At 48.3% G+C, this 16098-nt stretch overlaps 1 long non-coding RNA gene across 6 annotated transcripts; it reads right to left on the reverse strand.

The window, feature by feature from the left end:
• Positions 1 to 3707: 3707 nt before the first annotated feature.
• LOC118693807 (uncharacterized) lies at positions 3708 to 14929 on the reverse strand. Of its 6 annotated transcripts, none has more exons than XR_004981322.2 (6): positions 8078 to 8667; positions 7494 to 7558; positions 6811 to 6874; positions 6096 to 6555; positions 5204 to 5325; positions 3708 to 4780 (listed from the first exon to the last, which is right to left on the reverse strand). It is a non-coding gene; the product is annotated as an uncharacterized LOC118693807 (long non-coding RNA). The 6 variants fall into 6 exon arrangements; XR_004981318.2 differs by lacking the exon at positions 3708 to 4780 and having other exon boundaries at positions 5017 to 5325; positions 6096 to 6171; positions 6529 to 6555; positions 8078 to 8669; XR_004981319.2 differs by lacking the exons at positions 3708 to 4780; positions 8078 to 8667 and adding an exon at positions 14905 to 14929 and having other exon boundaries at positions 5017 to 5325.
• Between the last annotated feature and the right edge of the window lie 1169 nt (positions 14930 to 16098).

The following is a 16098-nucleotide window of genomic DNA, read 5'->3' on the forward strand; positions in this document are numbered from 1 at the left end:
CTCCTGAGCGGGAACGTTCCAGGCCAGGCCACAGGCACAAGAAGCGCCCTCAAATGCAGCGGCACAGCCCGATTGCAGCCCTGCAAACGCTGCCAGAGCTGCAGCTTCCCGCAACTGAACCCCGAAACTGACGCCGCGGATGGGGCTCACCTTGCTTCAACAAAGGCAAAGAAATGTGTTCTCCCCTTCAAGTTCATCGCCTAGGAGAGCAGAAAAGAAGGGGCTTTCCTCCAATGAAATCCTTCAAGCCATGTGGAAAGGGGGATTTTGACCTCAATTCGAACCCTTGCAAAGGAGGGACACCAGCGCTGTCCCCTCCATTTAAATCTTAGGATGATGAAAATGGGTTGGCTGCCTTCAAATCAAACCTGCCACTGGCAACTATTTACAGACTCGAACAGAACGGGCCACTCAAAAATCAGTGTCTTGAGCTGGTTTATTTCAACATCAGTCTCAACGCTTAACAATGGAGACACTCGATGTGAACAGCTCACTGATTTAAACAGAATGCCAAAGAAACATAATGTTACAACACAGCATAAAGCAAAATCTTCCCAAGTTTCAGCCAATCACACATAGAGCAAAAGCATATTCACATTACTTCTACCCAATTACATGGAAAATACATAGCTTTGGTTACAACAATAGCGGCATATTTTCTAACACAATGGCTAACAAACTAACATATTCATGTAAGCCTTCTAAAATATACATCAAGTAAATTTGTTGCAACCAAAAAGGACAAACCACATAGGCTTATTATTCTATTTCTCATGTCTAAGCTGCAGCATAAAACTCATTCTGCTACCCTGGCAATTCTCTGTCTTTGCTAGGATTTTGGGGCCTGCTTTTTTACCATTTTCTCAAAAACCTTTAACTTTATGGATTCCAGCAAAACCCATCAGATGACAACAATACTTTGCCCATTCCCGTTCAAATGGAACGCAGGGATTCCCTGTCACCCCTGGGATACCCCTAACAGCCGGGAAAAGGCAGGTTTTCCTTCAATCAACACCCTTCGAACCGCAGGTGAAGGCGGATCCCTCCCAGTTCGAACACAGACAATATTAGGAGAGTAGCTGCTTGCCTCTCCTTCTTTTGTCTTCACAAGCTCCGTTTTTGGTCCTGGGGAACCGGGGAGGGGGGACTGCCAAGATCAAATCGAAAAGGGAAAGGACCAAAGTCCCCGCTCCAAATCCACACGCGCTCACCCGTTCGGCTGCTGCTTCCCGGCACAAAGATTCGTCCCTCGGCACCTCCTTGAAGCGATGCTCCGCGTCTCCAAGCGCGCATCCAGGTGTTCGCCCAGACGCTGCGAGAAGCTCTCGCAGTCCTTCCATGAGACAGCCCCGGGAGCCCCCCATGAACCCCTCTTCTCAGCAGCTCCATGCAAAAGGGAGCTGAGGCGAAGCCTCCCCCTAAAATTGCCTCCCCCCCCCCCCCCCGGCAGGAGCCGGCCCCTCATCATCCTCACAGCTCACACCTGGGGCTGCTCCGAGCCCCCCATCATCCTCACAGCTCACACCTGGCGCCGATGCCACTCTCCAACAGCGCCTCTCCCCGTCCAGCACACAGCCCGCTTCTCACAGACACAGAGCCAACAGACATCTGCTCCGGGTGCTGGCTGTTCTTAGTCCGTCTGCTTCCACAATTCAGACACGGACGTGCGCTGATGGCACTGAGGGAAAGCTTTCCAGTGCACAAAACTGTCATTCTGGTAGCACGCTTTGAGACGCCTTCAGAAAAAGCAGAATCAGCGCCACCTCCTAAGAGCCCTGCTGAGGAACCCCGCCCTCCTTGGGACACCCAATGCAGCAGAGCTCGAAAAACAAAGGGAAAAGTCAAGCTTGGAGTGGAAAAAGACAATAGAAATACAGCAGCCTTTCAAGAAAGCCTTCACACAGTAATAGTGGGACCCGGTCACATTTCTTCTTTCCTTGCTCTCTGGAATGACATCAATACGAAGTAAAAAACCCACACGAAACCCAAGGCAGAGCTGGGATTTTACACGTCTTCCTTTTGGCTCTCGGGATGACAAGCGCCTCTTCCGGGACTGCGACACGATTTGGGCGCTGGCAGAGAACGGAGGCAAAAGGTGCCAGAGAGCCCCTTCTATCGCCTTCAGCCCCTGCAGCTGTTCTGAGGGTTCCAGGGCACAGCTCGGTCCGTTCCTAGATCAAAACCTCACGGCAATATCTTCAGAACTACTACCCATCTCCAGTTGGAACCTTCTACATTCCTGGAAACAAATGAGTGCGTAGAGAGGGTTTCTCCCCAGCTGAGTTTAGAGACCAATTCCTATTCTTTAGCAATACCTAGAAAACCGAACGCCTTGCCAGGTTTTAGCATCCTACACCCACTCACCCCTCCCTCCCTGTGCATTTGGTGGCAGCTTTGGGTCCCTCTGGGGGACGGCACCCAGCGTGACCCCCGCCCCTCGCCCGCCCCCCACCTGCTCCTGCACCGCAGTGGGGCTCCCTCTCCTGGGCACCTTGGGGTGCCCCCAACGGCATCAGAGCCCCGAGTCTTCACCCCCCCCCCCCCCCCCCCCCCTTTTCCTGACCCCCAAAGAAGGCTCAGAACGAATCCGACTGCCCTGGACAGCAGCGCAGCGCTTCCCCCAAGCCCTTCCCACACGTGCATGGCCCCAGCAAGGGATTCTGCTGCAACAAGAAAGCGGGGGCAGCCCCCAGAAGGCTTGAGGTTCCTGCCCAGCCTCGCTGTCACGGGCCGGGGGCAGCGAGAGAGGGAGCGGCACAGACGGCGGGGACGGCCCGGCACAGGGCGGGGGCCGCTCTCAGCGCCATGCCGGCAAAGCCGCAGCTCCGGCGCTGTCGGCCGGGCTGCTTGAGCGGCACGGGGGGATCCGCCGAGAGCCTCCGGCCCCGCGCGGGGACTCCTGCAAGGGCCCAGGGCCGCCGGGCTCCGGCCCTCGGGGCTTTATTCTCCGGCAGCCCGAGCCCCGCGGCTGCGGGGCAAAGAAGGAAAGGGGGCACGGGAAGAGAGGAGCGAGAGCAGGGCATGAGAAAGGGCGGCGAGGGAGCTCGGGCTGTGCAGGAAAGCGGGACGGGAAGGGAAAGCCCGCGACGAGGGTACAGGGAGGCTGGGCAGAGGAAGGAGAGAGGGGGAACAGAAGGGAGTAGCGGGCTAGGGACAGAACAGGAAGGAGCCGGGTTTGTGGGGGGAGAGGGAATGGGGGAAAGGGAGCGAGAGAAGGCGAATACGGGGAGAAGGAAGGAGGGCTAGAGAGAGGGACAGGCGGGGAAGCCCCCCAGAGCCCCGGCTGCACCCCGAGCCCGGCCCGGCGCCTCGCCCTGCCCGGGATGCTGCGCTCGGCGGAGCTCGGCTCGCTCCGGAGACGCTCGGCTCGAGTCGGCTCTTGTCGCCTCAACTCGGCTCTTGGCGCCTGCATTCGCCTCTTCGGCAGAGCTCGCCTCGCTTCGGCCCAACTCCCAGCCGCTCTGTGCCTTGGGCGCGCCTCGGCTCCGCTCGCCCCGGTTCGCTCGAGGCCGTCAGGGTCGGCCGCTCTCGCCTTGCTTCGGCCGAGCTCGTGCGATTCCCCCGAAGGCGGCGTCGTTCGGTTGTGTTTTTAGAAATATCTTTCTCTATCGATTGTATCTTTCTATAGTTAGATTTATATTTCTAGAATACTTCTATTAATCCAAATAAAAACCCCATCTCTAACCAAAAAAATACACGAAAACACCTTCTTTTAAACGGTATCGAAATATTTTTATACTTTGTATAGTTATACTCACATTTATAGATATAGTTTCTTTTGATGCAATCTATTAATAATTATCTATAATATCTATAAAATTCTAGACATGTATTTAAAGTATTATTTATATTATGTATCGTATCTACTGCTGCAACTGATTTTTTCTTCTAGTTTTAAACTTTATCTGTACGTATTTATGATATATTTCTAGACTTAGATTTCTACCTTCATATTCTTTGTATTTATCATTTTTATCATCAAAACCCTGCCTACTGACAAGTAAAAAAAAACGCTTTCTTTAACGATTTAAAAAATATTTTTATATTTATAATTTTCATATTTCTATTTATCATTTGCTCTCTAGTACGTGATAACATACCTGCTCCTGCACCGCAGTGGGGCTCCCTCTCCTGGGCACCTCGGGGTGCCCCCAACGGCATCAGAGCCCTGAGTCTTCACCCCCCCTTCTCCTCTAGTTAGAAACTACACTGGAACTTTTTTCTGGAAACAAAGACACGACCTAAATCCTCTCCCCATGTCCTAGACAGATAGATGTTCAGTTCTTAGTTGACTGGGCAGCAGTTTCTTCAATAGAACGAGAAACAATATGGAAACGTTTTAGCTACAAGCAAATAGGCAAATCTGAACAAGGTCCTGGTGGCCAGCCACTGCAGTTATTTTGAAGCAATTTTTTAAACAATCAAGTACTGATCCCACAAAAAATAAAGCAAAAAGCTGACTACTGGCTAAGAAAGAAGGAAAAATTAACTTTTGACGACAACAACAACATTCCAAGGACACGGGCTTTTTTCCAATCTCATACCTTATTACTACCTCTCTTGGGAATTCTCATCGTGGATCCCAAAAGGAATAAATCCCTCAGCGTGTCCTAAAGCACCAAGGAGCTACCTACAAGTGAAGGTGGCTACTTTCAGTGCAGACACAGCTGATGACACAGCAGTAGCACAGCTCTATGCTGCACAGGGATAATACTGTCTCCTCTTCTCCAGCAGCTGACTCTCTCCTGCCATGGCTTCTGTAAATGCATCAGAGCACGACCTTAAACACAAACAGGCAAGAAAACACCATCAGAAGTCTTTCATGAAGCACTACAAGAAGGGTTCCAAGCAGAGACCAACAGAATTTCAAGGAAGCAGTATGCAATTAAACCACCTCAGACTCGTTCAAGTATCCGGCAGGTAGATGGAACCAAAATGGAACCATTCAGAAACGACAAAGAAAACCTCCCCAAGTATTTATACAGGAGTCCTTAACGTCGGAAATGGGATGACAGGTTATGTTCAGATAAGATGAATGTTTATTTGGATGTAGAAATAAACTTCTCTCATGGTCCTTTGCCAAAAAATAGAACCTACAAGTGAACACCTACACCTGCCTAAAAAGACCTAACGAGCCCCTGGCAGCCACCGGCATCAAAGCACAGGGGATGTTTCTAATCCAGGCTAAGGAGAACAATATCACCTTTTGTTCTCTCCAGTTTGTTTCCTCTGCAGTCCTATTTGCTTCTTATGATTTTTACACTCTCTGTATCTTCTCGGGCAGCGCTGAGTCTGACGACCGGGATACGAGACTCCTTCCCTGCCCTACGGAGAGAACCAGGAAAAAAAGTTAAAAAAAGAACAGGGCAGTTTGAAGTTAATACTTCCGACGAGAAGCAGCACCTGACAAACAGAGTGAACAAAGCGTGATACCTCCCTGGGGACAGAAGACTTACAAACTCTCCGGGATTTACAATCCTAGTAACCAAGCCCTTCAGCACAGCAGCCAAGTGTCCCATTAGGTGGTGCTGCACCAAAGAATGATCCGAGAGGTTCCAAAGAGTGAAACGCACGTTATTTTCCAAAGACGTAAAATCGTGCAAAATAACAAAACTACAATAGATCTAAACTACAGGGCAAGAGTACAAGTGTTAACTTGAGGAGCTGGAACCATCCAGGTGAGCAACTGCTAACTGGATCCTCAACAGAGTTTGAGGAACCCTCCAGGATACAGAAGGGTTTTCCCCAGAAATTACACAGGCCGAGTTTTGATAGAAGTACACTTGGCCAGATGCTCAGAAACGTCACCCATCCTCCTCCGGGTGTCCTGAGAGAGCTGCGAATGGCTCTCACGTGGTTTGAGCTGGTTCTGTAAGGGCTCAGGGTGAATTTCACCAGATGCAACCAAACTGGGCAACACCCAGTGGGACAGAAGGAACCCAAAGCTTGTTTTACCCAAAGCTTGGGTAAGCAGAGCTCCAGCAAATACTGAGGAAACGGACAGAACAGGGTAACAAATAATAAACATACCCTTTTTTTTTTTTTTTTTTTTTTTAAGATGAGCAAAACAATTAAGGAGAAGGTGGAAAACTCACCATGACTGAACATTTCATCACCTGTAAGCTGACCATCCTTAGCATAGAGGACTCCAAATTTAAAATTCACCGATCCCTGGAAAATAAAACCAAATATTATTTGGTAAACAGTCAAACAGAAGACATAACAATTTGGGTCCTCTAATCTTTGCATACATCCTACACATCAGAACATACATTTTATACTATCTCCTACTACACGATAATTTACCTTTAAACTTTGATAGTATAGCATAAAACCATTAACTTAGATGGGTGATCAATTATTATTAAGTGGGTGCTTCAAGTTATTTTTGCTGTCAGGTTCAAAAAAACATTGCTTCTTTTTACTGTAACGAGCAATTGATTTAGAAGTCATCAAAAGCCCATCAAAATACAAAGCTGTACTCACCGGACGGGTCTGTGAGCAAGAAGTAGTTAGGCTTGTACTCACCTCTTGCCCTTCAAGAACCAATAAATCCTGTCAACAAAAACAGCATCTTTAGCCCCCTCCTATTAAAGATTCTACAAGGATGATGGTTTTATTTGTGTTTAGAAGTTTGGATTTGAAATGGCCAGTTCAATGGATAAAGAGACAGTTTAAGTAGTATTAGATTATTATTATTATTATTATTAGCTACTGGAAGAAACAAACCAGTAGTATCTATACTTAATTACTTCTATTTCCAGGAAATCATAAAGAAAAAGAACCAAACAAAAGAAAGTCACTTCCTACCTTTTGTATCTCAGGATGAAAAATGTCTCTTGGGCTCTTCTCCAGTTTCTCAAGACTCCTGGCACTGAAATGCAAATGCACGAGTGCTTTAGAGGAGGGCAAGTGCACATTCCAACCCCGAACCACCAACCGATTGCAGTTACAGCGCTTACAAAATGAATCGTTCCCAGAGCCTCTGGGAAATGGAACGGTTGGTGCAACTGCCATTTCTTCCCCAAAATACTAACTTCCAACACTTCCTAAACTTAGTTTGCATTTTAAAAACAGAAATTAGGGAGACTCAGGGTGGAGATCAGGTTGAAATTGATTTCCTTCTAAAGCACAGGGCTCTGTTCCATCACCCTTCACTTTGGCTCCACACAGAATCACGGGGAGCATTTTAGGAGGGCCCAAGAACCAATTCTATTTCTCTCTTTTTTCTAGTTCTCTCTCTTCCTAAATCATTCAAGGCAAGTCAAATGAAAAAGGACAAGTTCAGCATCAAATTCACACTTTTTCCCTTTGTCTGCTCAAGAACAGGCTTTTAAACCACTTCTTGCTGCCTTCAACGATTAAGACTTGCAAAACAGTTTCGCAAGTTTGATAGGTTTATCATAAAAACCACAGAACGCAAGCTCTGAATTACAGGAAAAGGTACACAGGCAAATATCTCAGCTGATGGTGGCTTATTTGTAAACACATACCTTAACGGAGATTGCACTGAGAATGTTTCAGTGGGACTCTAAGGGAAAAGTATTTTCTGAGTACCCTGTAAACAAGAAAAGCTAGGATATATTACAGGACATACCCACTTGTTCTGCATATTCAAATAGGATTATCAATAAAAACATTTAAGAAGGAAGAAAACCAAGGTAATTTTACTCAGCTATATTTGCTGCCGATTTAGAGAAAAAAAAAAAAAAAAGTCACGGGTGCTGCAAAGAAAAAAAGTGAACCAGAAACGCCTACAGTAGAACTTTAAAACAATTGCTTGGATAAAAGCAGCTCATGGAACATGAAGTAGAAAAAAAGCAAAACCAGTATCAGACCTGCCTATTTTCTTACCATTGCACAAGAAAAATCCGACAAGCGGTATAAAGTCACTGCCTAAAACCGATCCTAGGATGTAACCAAGAACAACTGAGGCATTTGCTAATCTAAACGGAAACCTTTTCCGGACCCTAGTGTCAAATCACACGTTTTGTCTTGCAGCAGCTCGAGGCTGGAGAGCATTTCCCCTGGGGGTCGGGAGGGTAGGGGCACAAGGGGCTGAGTTTGCGGATCGCACCTGTGCCAGCAGAAGGATCCAGCCCGGCGCTCCTTGCGCTCGCCATTCTCCGGGCCATCGCTGTGTTTTACTGCTCAGCGATGCCGCTCCATCTGTTTGCGTGGAAGAAAGAGCCACGAGCACTGAGGCACTCAGCAGCCGTGTCATTCCAGCCGCTCGTCCGCCCCCGCCCGCAGCAGCGGCAGCAGCCCGAGGGACACGGCTGCAGCTCGGCGGCTCCCGCGCCTCCGCCGGCCGCCGCACAGTGACCGCGGCAGCGCCCGGCGCCGCTCGCCCGGGGCGGCTCCTGCAGCTCCCGGCCCGCGGCAGCAAAGCACCGCCTGGCGCTCCGCCATCGGCGGGCGGCAGCGCGCCCCGCCCGAGCTGAGCCCCCGCCACCGGGACCGCTGAGCGAGGCCGAGGCACCGGGCGGACGCCCCTTCCGCGCCGCTCGGCTCCGTGCGGGCGGCCGGACGGAAGCTTCGCCCCTCCAGCGTCGCTGCCGCGGCTCCGTCCCGCGCGGGAGAGGCGCCGGGAGCTCCCCGCGCCCAGCCCGCTCCCCCGGCGCGCGGCCGCCTCGGCCCGCCAGCCATTCATATGGCGCGTCGGCCGTTGCGTCAGACGCCGCGCTTTACGGCCGCAGGGCCTGCCGGGAGTTGTAGTCTCGGACTGACAGCCACCGCTCCGTTTTCCGCCACCGGGAGCTGCGCTCCCGCCAGGGGATCAAACGGCTCCTTCGCTCCTGGGCGCGGAAGCACCTTAGGCAGCACCGCCCCTCCCGAATGTCCTTTCTTTTCCACTCCAACTCTTTTTTCTTTTTTTTCACTCTGTTTTTCACCCCCTTTTCCACTTTCGCTCTTTCTTTTTCACTCTCACCCTTTTCCTTTTTCATTTTTTTTTCTTCCTTTCTCTTCCTTCTTTTTTTTTTCTTCCTTTCCTTTTTCCTTTTCTTTCTTTCTGTCTGTCTTTCTCTCTCTCGTTCTTTCTTTCTCTGGCTCTCTTCCTGTCTCTCTCTTTCTTTCTTTATTTCTGTCTGTCTTTCTCTCTTTCTTTCTTTATTTCTGTCTCTCTTTCTCTCTTTCTTTCTTTCTCTCTCTCTCTCTTTCTTTCTTTGGCTCTCTTCCTGTCTCTTTCTTTCTTTCTTTCTTTCTTTCTTTCTGTCTGTCTTTCTCTATTTCTTTCTCTCTCTCGTTCTTTCTTTGTCTGGCTCTCTTCCTGTCTCTCTCTCTCTTTCTTTCTTTCTGTCTTTCTCTATTTCTTTCTCTCTCTCTTTCTTTCTTTCTCTGGCTCTCTTCCTGTCTCTCTCTCTCTTTCTTTCTGTCTGTCTTTCTCTATTTCTTTCTCTCTCTCTTTCTTTCTTTCTCTGGCTCTCTTCCTGTCTCTCTCTCTCTTTCTTTCTGTCTGTCTTTATCTCTTTCTCTCTCTCTTTCTTTCTTTCTCTGGCTCTCTTTCTTTCTCTCTGTCTTTCTCTCTGTCTTTCTCTCTGTCTCTGTCTCTCTTTCTTTCTCTCTTTCTCTCTCTCTGTCTTTCTGTCTTTCTCTCTGTCTCTCTTTATTTCTCTCTGTCTCTCTCTCTTTCTCTCATTCTGTCTCTCTTTCTTTCTGTCTTTCTCTCTTTCTCTCTCTCTTTCTCTCATTCTGTCTCTCTTTCTTTCTGTCTTTCTCTCTTTCTCTCTCTCTTTCTCTCATTCTGTCTCTCTTTCTTTCTGTCTTTCTCTCTTTCTCTCTCTCTTTCTCTCATTCTGTCTCTCTTTCTGTCTTTCTTTCTCTCTCTCTTTCTCTCATTCTGTCTCTCTTTCTTTCTGTCTTTCTCTCATTCTTTCTCTCATTCTGTCTCTCTTTCTTTCTCTCATTCTGTCTCTCTTTCTTTCTGTCTTTCTCTCATTCTGTCTCTCTTTCTTTCTGTCTTTCTCTCTTTCTTTCATTCTCTCTTTCTTTCTGTCTTTCTCTCTTTCTTTCTCTCATTCTGTCTCTCTTTCTCTCTTTCTCTCTCTCTTTCTCTCATTCTGTCTCTCTTTCTTTCTGTCTTTCTCTCTTTCTTTCATTCTGTCTCTCTTTCTTTCATTCTGTCTCTCTTTCTTTCTGTCTTTCTCTCTTTCTTTCATTCTGTCTCTCTTTCTTTCATTCTGTCTCTCTTTCTTTCTGTCTTTCTCTCTTTCTTTCTCTCATTCTGTCTCTCTCTCTTTCTCTCTCTCTTTCTGTCTTTCTCTCTTTCTCTCTCTTTCTCTCATTCTGTCTCTCTTTCTTTCTGTCTTTCTCTCATTCTTTCTCATTCTGTCTCTCTTTCTTTCTGTCTTTCTCTCTTTCTTTCATTCTGTCTCTCTTCTTCTGTCTTTCTCTCTCTCTTTCTCTCATTCTGTCTCTCTTTCTTTCTCTCTTTCTGTCTCTTTCTTTCTTTCTCTCTTTTTCTCTCTCTATTTCTAATCTTGGCTTTCCATTCTAGCTTTAGAATAAAAAAGCAGCAGTAGAAACATTCAGGCTACCGGGGAGTGCAAAAAACCCCAAAACGGTAATGATTTTAGGAAAACTATTTCCTCCATGGGAGCCTGAAATTTTCTACAGCTGCAGGTGACATAGAGCTTTTATTTCTTCTTCTAGATAGTTTATACTTAATACTCTATTTGTACAGCGCCCCCTGCCGTCTGCTTTGGCGCACTGCAGGCACAGCGCCCCCTGCCGTCTGCATCGGCGCACTGCAGGCAGAGTGCCGCCTAATGACGTCACCTCGTCAACACGGCGCCCCGCCCCGGCCACGCCCCCAGCGCCCCTTGGAAAGACCCCAAGGCGTAGGCGTTTTGCCAGCTGCCTGATCAAAATGCCGACACCCACCTCGAGCCCTAGAAACGATTTCCCGCGACGCCGAACCCTGCAGGCAAACCGGAATGCCATCATCGCAATTGAAACGCCACAGAAAATCTCGTCGGGGCCGCGGCGGCGTCGGTGTTCCGTGCAGGCAGTCCGGATAGACACACCGGGGTCCTCCGGTTTCCCGCCCTTTTGGCCGCCATTTTGAGAAGGTCAAACAAACTCCCGCGACATTGGTGACGCGCCACTCCCAACATGGCGGCCGTGGGAGGACCCCCCCCCCCCCTCGGCCGAGAGAGGCGGTTACTCAGATGCCGGTCAGAAAACCGCCGAAATACGCCCGCCCGCGGCGCCGCTGACCACACATCCCGACTCGGGTACACCTAAAAACGCCACAAAAATTCCGCCGGGGCCGCGGCGGCGTCGGTGTTCCGTGCAGGCAGTCCGGATAGACACACCGGGGTCCTCCGGTTTCCCGCCCTTTTGGCCGCCATTTTGAGAAGGTCAAACAAACTCCGCCACGCGCCACGCCCAAGAGGGCTGCCTGGCGGAGGCGGGCTGCAGTACCGCGCTCTGCCCACAAGGCGGCAGCACTGCCGCCCACCCCAGCCGGGGGGGCCGCGCGCCTTGGGGCTGCGGGCAGCCAAGGCGGCAAAAAAGAACAGGGGCGATTCCCCCCCGCAAAAAACTCCTCTAAAAATAAATGCCAAAAACCTGCCTCTTACCAAACAAGAACCAAATAAGCCCCCTTTCTTTCAAGCCTTCTTGAAATAAATTTTATAGTTCTAGTTTTCCTAGTTCTATTCACACGCATATTTATACCGGACATTGATGTGTTACGTCGTTTATACAATCTATTATGCCTATTCCTATTATCTGTATTTATTCATATTTTGTGGTTTTATCAATATCATTATATATTGATTGCATATTTCTATACTTTGATTTAGATTTCTATCATACTTTTATTATTCCAAAAAAAAAAATCCCATCTCTAACCAAACAAATACCAAAAAACCCTTCTTTTAAACTATATTGAAATAGTTTTATATTTATAGCTTGCATAATTATATTCACTTTTATAGTCACAGTTTATACTGATGCATTCTCTTCATAATTACATATCACATATATATTATTCACATCATATAGATGAATTATTATTTTTATTATGTACCAAATCTACTGCTACAACTTCTTTTTTCTAATATTTTCAATTTTTATATCCATCTTGATGTATTCATGAGATATTTTTACAAGTAGATTTCTACCTTTCTATCATTTGTATTTGTAGTTTTTATCATAAAACCCCTGCTTTTGCCAAGTAAAAAACAAAACCATCCTTTCTTTTAAACTACTTTTAATCATATTGTTGTATTTACATTTACCATATCTATAATGTTTTAGATATTATATCATAGTGATGTACTAGATTTAGAGCTATTTCCTATAATATATCATAATAAGATATATACAGTATCACTTGTATTACGTGTTGTATGGATTTATGTCACTTTAGATTTACAATCCTTTAATAATTTTATATATATATATATCTGCATAGATTCGCAACACATTTCTATATTTAAAATTTCCTTTCAGCTGTGTTTATATTTATCATCTCTATTGATATATCTATAAACATACACAATGCTCTATTAAAAAATACAATATCTTATTGGAATATATCATGACTTATGTTACCTGTTAAATTTTAAATATAGATCGAATAGATCAAAATAAAAGTTTATTCCCATTTCTGCACATCTACTTGTTTTGTTTAAAGATAGCTAGCCTTAGAATTTTACATTTAAAATCCAATTCCTAAATACAAGGACAAAACAAACAGCATCGAATTCCCACCAATGTCTTCCAAAACCATCAAGATACCTCCACCAGCCAAACAACTGCCAGCGAAAAAAACACACAACACTCTTTTCACTGACAGTTCTCATCACATCAGAAAAATGGAACCAAACGAAAAGAAAACCCTGGAGAAACACACGCAGCAAATCACAAAAGCCTCTAAAAAAAACCAAACCAACTCGCTCAACTCCAATCAGTGCCACTGACCCTGAACGTCATTTTAAAAACGAACCAAAATTCTACATCTACACTAACTCAAAGAATAAGCAATACTCTGTCAAAAGAACTTTAGAAAGCGAACTAATGAACGAAATAGAAAAAAAAACCAAAAAATCTCAACCACTAAAAAATAAGAAAATAACTACCCAAATAAAAAAAATAAAAATAAAAAAAAACCAACTACTTAAAAAGACCCACCATATAAATACCCACGTTCCCAAAAATAAAACTGATCAACAACCACCAAATACGTCGAAGGACAACAAAAAACGAAAAGAAAAAAAAAAGAAAGGAAAAAACCAAAAGAAAATACATTTGTAAAACAAAAGTCCCCCAAACCAAATCAACTTTAATTTACAACAAAAAAATTATTCCCAACTGAAGAATAAACGCATAGAGCCTCATTCGATCAAAATAAAAATACCACCCAGAAATAAACACAAAGCCTAAAGAGAAACGTAACCATTAACAATATCTCCCAAATGATCCCGTAACAATACAACATACACTACAATCAAACAAACCAAATCAATAAAAGCCCTGGAAGACGATAAACACGAACGCAATTAGAGAGATTTTAAAAACCCCGCTGCTATTAACGACACGACGCCACCTCGAACCCACCGAAACAAACGCTACACGCCCACGCTAATAAAAGCCACCGCGACAGAATTAAAATCCGAGCCGCTGCTTCGCGCAACGACCCGTAGAAACCATTGCACGCCTTTAAAAACAGAATAGCCCGGCAAAAAAAATATCCGACTACAGAACTCGATTCAAACCAAACCTTTATCGTCACCACCTGAACCGAGAACCGTACCGGTCAGGAAGAACGCCAGAGCCCTTAGCGCACACCCACTGCGACCCACACAAAACCGTGCGATCGATCCCTACAGAGCACCTCCGAACCACGACACCCAAGAACTTGCGGCAGCCGAACCCCGCGCTGCCGGCCCCGGACGGAGCGCGGCTCCCGGCGGCAAAGCGGCTCCTCCGGCGCGCAGGGGCGGCGCCGCCCCGGAGACCCCCCCGCCCCCGCCCGCTCCCCCTGCCCGGGGGACCCCGGCGGCGCCCGAGCCCCGCGCCCGGAGCGGACAGAGCGGCGGGCACCGGCCGGGCCGGCGCAGCAGCGCCCGCGCCGCCTCTGCCGCCCTCGGCCGGCCCGGCGCCAGCCGCCCTCGGCTCCGCACGGCGGCTCGCACCGGCAGAGCGGCTCGGCCGCTGCCGCGCCAAATTCCCCGTGCGCCTCGGCAACCGCCCGGCCCGGGCCGGCAGCGCTCCCGAGCGGCAACGCTCCGGGCCGGGCCGCGGCCACAAGAAGCGCCCTCAAATGCAGCGGCACAGCCCCGACTGCAGCCCTGCAAACGCAGCCAGAGCTGCGGCTTCCCGCAACTGAACCCCGAAACTGACGCCGCGGGCGGCGCTCACCTCGCTTCAACAAGGGCAAAGAAATGGGTTCTCCCCTTCAAGTTCATCCCCTGGGAGAGCAGAAAAGAAGGGGCTTTCCTCCGATGAAATCCTTCAAGCCGTGTGGAAAGGGGGATTTTGACCTCAATTCAAACCCTTGCAAAGGAGGGACACCAGCGCTGTCCCCTCCATTTAAACCTTAGGATGATGAAAATGGGCTGGCTGCCTTCAAATCAAACCCATCAGATGACAACAATACTTTGCCCATTCCCGTTCAAATGGAACGCAGGGATTCCCTGTCACCCCTGGGATACCCCTAACAGCCGGGAAAAGGCAGGTTTTCCTTCAATCAACACCCTTCGAACCGCAGGTGAAGGCGGATCCCTCCCAGTTCGAACACAGACAATATTAGGAGAGTAGCTGCTTGCCTCTCCTTCTTTTGTCTTCACAAGCTCCGTTTTTGGTCCTGGGGAACCGGGGAGGGGGGACTGCCAAGATCAAATCGAAAAGGGAAAGGACCAAAGTCCCCGCTCCAAATCCACACGCGCTCACCCGTTCGGCTGCTGCTTCCCGGCACAAAGATTCGTCCCTCGGCACCTCCTTGAAGCGATGCTCCGCGTCTCCAAGCGCGCATCCAGGTGTTCGCCCAGACGCTGCGAGAAGCTCTCGCAGTCCCTTCCATGAGACAGCCCCGGGAGCCCCCCATGAACCCCTCTTCTCAGCAGCTCCATGCAAAAGGGAGCTGAGGCGAAGCCTCCCCCTAAAACAGCCTCGCCCCCCCACCCGGCAGGAGCCGGCCCCTCATCATCCTCACAGCTCACACCTGGGGCTGCTCCAAGCCCCCCATCATCCTCACAGCTCACACCTGGGGCTGCTCCGAGCCCCTCATCATCCTCACAGCTCACACTTGGCGCCGATGCCACTCTCCAACAGCGCCTCTCCCCGTTCAGCACACAGCCCGCTTCTCACAGACACAGAGCCAACAGACATCTGCTCCGGGTGCTGGCTGTTCTTAGTCCGTCTGCTTCCACAATTCAGACACGGACGTGCGCTGATGGCACTGAGGGAAAGCTTTCCAGTGCACAAAACTGTCATTCTGGTAGCACGCTTTGAGACGCCTTCAGAAAAAGCAGAATCAGCGCCACCTCCTAAGAGCCCTGCTGAGGAACCCCGCCCTCCTTGGGACACCCAATGCAGCAGAGCTCGAAAAACAAAGGGAAAAGTCAAGCTTGGAGTGGAAAAAGACAATAGAAATACAGCAGCCTTTCAAGAAAGCCTTCACACAGTAATAGTGGGACCCGGTCACATTTCTTCTTTCCTTGCTCTCTGGAATGACATCAATACGAAGTAAAAAACCCACACGAAACCCAAGGCAGAGCTGGGATTTTACACGTCTTCCTTTTGGCTCTCGGGATGACAAGCGCCTCTTCCGGGACTGCGACACGATTTGGGCGCTGGCAGAGAACGGAGGCAAAAGGTGCCAGAGAGCCCCTTCTATCGCCTTCAGCCCCTGCAGCTGTTCTGAGGGTTCCAGGGCACAGCTCGGTCCGTTCCTAGATCAAAACCTCACGGCAATATCTTCAGAACTACTACCCATCTCCAGTTGGAACCTTCTACATTCCTGGAAACAAATGAGTGCGTAGAGAGGGTTTCTCCCCAGCTGAGTTTAGAGACCAATTCCTATTCTTTAGCAATACCTAGAAAACCGAACGCCTTGCCAGGTTTTAGCATCCTACACCCACTCAC

Source organism: Molothrus ater, chromosome 19 (genome assembly GCF_012460135.2).
Source record: "Molothrus ater isolate BHLD 08-10-18 breed brown headed cowbird chromosome 19, BPBGC_Mater_1.1, whole genome shotgun sequence".
Taxonomy (NCBI): domain Eukaryota; kingdom Metazoa; phylum Chordata; class Aves; order Passeriformes; family Icteridae; genus Molothrus; species Molothrus ater.